Raw genomic sequence first — 2446 nt, forward strand, 5'->3', positions numbered from 1 at the left:
ATAGTGATATTCTACCTATACCAAACGTCAAAAGTAACAATATTTACCTAGAATTTCAGATAAAGCCTCAACATGAACCTCATATGCCATATTGTTTCCATCTCCACATTTGAAAAAAGAATTTAAGCATGCCATGTGAGAAATGCTTAAACGATTTCATTTCTCTTTTATTAAAAAAAAAAAAAAAACTTCTCCTGAAATAAATGTTATATCTTAGGACCCGTTTTTTTTGTTACAAAAAAAAGAAGGTAATAATAACATTCCTACAAAATGTTGTTATATTTTAGGAGGCATTCAGTACGAAAATAAATTTTAGTTTTTCAGAAATCTACAGATTGGAATAATTAGTTCTCATTTTCAGTTTGTTATTTAAAAAATAACATCCCCACAAAATGTTGTATTCCGAAAATCTTTTACTACTGTTTCTCACAAAATTGTTATAAGGAAAAGTGGAAATCTAACTTCTCTGTATTAGAAGAAAAGTTTCAATGTTGTAAAAATATCATTTTACTCTTTTTTTTCTTGTAAAACTATCATGTTACTCATTTAATATAATTATATAAAATTATGAAATACTGATTTATTATTAAATTGATAAATAATTTTTTGGATTCTCAAGAAACATGGGTAAACATTTAAAATAATATTTATGGCCAATCAAGGAATTATGATTACAAGGATTCCTAATTCGCAAAAATAATAATACCTATACATATATTTTTTTTTAATCTTCTACGAATACTCTCTTTTAACCAATGCATAGGTACACTAGTGAAAGATTCAAAAGTGGAAAGATTTTATTGAGTAACCGTACATTCTAACGTGATTTCTAATGCAATGTTAAAAAATTTCCACTAATAAATTCTTTAAGCTTAAAACACTTGTTAATAAGACCCTTTACCTTTAATCTAAGACACTTGTTTATTAAGTTGTTTTAGAATTTAATCCAATTACATACAATAATGTAATGGATGGTAAGTTTATCTAAGATTGGATATATGTTATTAACTTTTTTTGTCTTTTCTTTTATCCTCATAATTGTTAAACTATTTCACTACCATGACTACTTTTAGAATTGTCTCATTGATAATATTTCTATGCCATAATCATATCTAGTTAATATCAATATTCATCACTTAGACTCTGCCTTTCTTTTCTTTGATACTTAGAGTTGTATTTGTTTACCAAAATTAAGTTTTGGGTTGCTATTATTTTAAGATGGTTTAAACATTCACTTTAACTAAAGTTGTTCCAATCTTCTTATAAGACCCTACCATTAGATTATGCTAGAAGCATTTTTTCATTTGTACTGACTCCAACTAGGACTCACATGAAATTACTCTAGATATAACATCTCTCGTATCCTTAAGGTGACACAAGACATTTTTAATTATTGTACAAACATATTTTACATGTGATTCCTAGTACAAGACATGAATCTCAACAATTTGCATCACAATCACTTGCACAATTATCATGCATATAAAGCACAATCACACTCATTAATGGAATCATAAGTTGGGAGAAAATGTGATCCAGGATAAGGTGGGTCCCAATGATGGTGTCAACAAATGTGAAGCAACCAAACACATGGTTAGGATTAAAAAGAGTGCTTTTGGAATAATAACTGTAGAAATGGTGGTGATTAGTTTGTTACTTTAGTTGGTTTCCTTTGGGTAAGGAGATCCTTATAGTGTAGGATTTCTAGTCCAGATTCATGGATCCTTGTACTTGCGATCGGTACCATTGATACTTGTTAATGAAATTTTATTTTGCTCTAAAAAAATGGAATAATAGGGATCACACTCACACAATTTGCATAAGTGCCATACTATACACTCGTGGCATCCATATCATAGACCACATATATTGAACACTCTAAAAAAAATGTACGATGCAATGTTTTGCCTTCATCTTTCTCACATGCATGTGGTACTAGTAAAGCACTTGCAAGAGAAGTTTGGTAGCACATGCAGCCAACGAATTCACAAGATCTGACACCATACTTTCAACTGAGATGGGACTGTCGATGGAGCGTCAAGGTTACCTAGCCTTACAAGGATACTCTGATCCATTGGATTAACATGAGCCATACAAAGATTCTAAATCAAATAATTACCTTAAGGTCAAAGTTATACTTCAACTCATTCATGGTCTTCCCAATTAAAGTAACAACATTCTTTGAAAAGCATAACACATGTGATGCTTAAGGCCTATAGGGTATCCATGACATTTTCATAGATTTCATCAAATGGTGGTCATTGCCCCACGTAGAATCGAGCCAGATACTTGTCATCTCAAAACACCAACATGATATCTTAGTCTTTTCAAACATTTCTTGGAGGTGCCGGATACATATGGGAGGTGCAGGATTTAAATTAAATCCCTATAATAAAATAAAATGATACTAAAGCAGAATGGGCTTAGGTCCGAAAACCGAATGAGA

Source organism: Glycine soja, chromosome 16 (assembly GCF_004193775.1).
Source record: "Glycine soja cultivar W05 chromosome 16, ASM419377v2, whole genome shotgun sequence".
NCBI lineage: Eukaryota > Viridiplantae > Streptophyta > Magnoliopsida > Fabales > Fabaceae > Glycine > Glycine soja.